General features: G+C 22.6%; 1 protein-coding gene across 1 annotated transcript in view; it reads right to left on the reverse strand.

The window, feature by feature from the left end:
* Nucleotides 1-1,546, reverse strand: part of LOC117172931 (putative ankyrin repeat protein RF_0381) — a 10,930-nt gene that overhangs the window by 4,532 nt on the left and 4,852 nt on the right. The gene's annotated exons all lie outside the window — the stretch shown is intronic.

The following is a 1,546-nucleotide window of genomic DNA, read 5'->3' on the forward strand; positions in this document are numbered from 1 at the left end:
ATTAACAAATTCAACCATTCAATTCAAATATTTTGTTAAAAAATCAACTTTTCTGGTTAAATTCAATTAATTTATTTTGTTGAAATTTTTTTCTTTGTAATGAAAATTGAATATTTTCATTTTTGGTTTAAAACTGATCTTTTTTATTTGAGAATTCAACGATTTCGTTGAAAATTCATCTTTCTCGGTCGAAAATTAACTTTTTTTTTGAAAATTTCTTATTTTTGGTTTTAAAGTCAACTCTGCTAAAAGAAATAGTCTTTTTGGTTTGTAAACTTAATTGTTTTCGTTGAATATTCAACCTTTGGGTTAAAAATTCATGTATTTTCTTGAAAATTCTTCCTTTCTGGGTAGAAAATTAATCTTGTTTGTTGAATATGCATATTTTTGGTTAAAATTTTTAATATTTTGTTAAAAAATCATGTTTTCCAATTAAATTCAATTAGTTTATTTTGTTGAAAATTAGTTTTTTAAAGTAAAAATTGAATTATTTCATTTTTGGTTGGAAACTGATCTTTTTTAGTAGAAAATTCCACTATTTAGTTGAAAATTCATCTACCTTGCTTGAAAATTCTTTACTTTCGGTTTCAAAGTCAACTCTGTGTTTAAAAATTCTTCTTTTTAGCTTGTAAGCTTAATTATTTTAGTTGAAAATTAGACTATTTGGTTAAAAATTAATGTATTTATTGAAAATTCGTCTATTTGGGTACAAAATTATTCTTTTTTGTTTAAAATTCAAACATTCTGTTAAAAATTCAGCCTTGCCAGTTAAATTTAATTCGTTGAAAATTCATCTTTCTCGATCGGAAATTAATTTTCTTTTTGAAAATTCTTTATTTTCGGTTTCAGTGAATTCTGTTTTAAAAAAATCGTCTTTTCAGCTTCTAATTTTAATTATTCTCTTTGAAAATTCAACTATTTGCTTAAAAATTCAGATATTTACTTGAAAATTCGTCTATTTGGATAAAATTATTTTTGTTTGTTGAAAATGTATCGTTTTGGTTTAAAATTCGAATATTTTGTTAAAACATCATATTTTCCAGTTAAATTCAATTCGTTTATTTTGTGGAAAATTATTTTTTCAATTGAAAAATTGAACGATTTCATTTTTGGTTTAAAACTGATCCTTTTTATTAGAAAATTCTACTTTTTCGATGAAAATTTATCTATCTTGCTTGAAAATGCTTTAATTTTGGTTTCAAAGTCAACTCTGTCTTTTTTGCTTGTAAATTTAATTATTTTCTTTGAAAATTCAACTATTTGGTTAAAAATTAATTAATTCTCTTGAAAATTCGTGTTTTTTGGAATGAAAATTAATTTTTTCGACCGAAAATTTAACGAGCACATGTTTTGTGGAAAATTCATGTATTTTGCTGAAAATTACTGATTATAGTACAAAATTAATCTTCTTGGTTAGAAATTCAGTTTTTTGGTAAAAAAATTTAACTATGCGGTTGAAAGATTAATTACTTTGTTGAGAATTCCACATAATAGATTGAAAATTCATCTTTTACGGCAGAAAAGTAACCTTTTTTTATTCAAAATT

This window comes from Belonocnema kinseyi, chromosome 5 (assembly GCF_010883055.1).
Source record: "Belonocnema kinseyi isolate 2016_QV_RU_SX_M_011 chromosome 5, B_treatae_v1, whole genome shotgun sequence".
Taxonomy (NCBI): Eukaryota; Metazoa; Arthropoda; class Insecta; order Hymenoptera; family Cynipidae; genus Belonocnema; species Belonocnema kinseyi.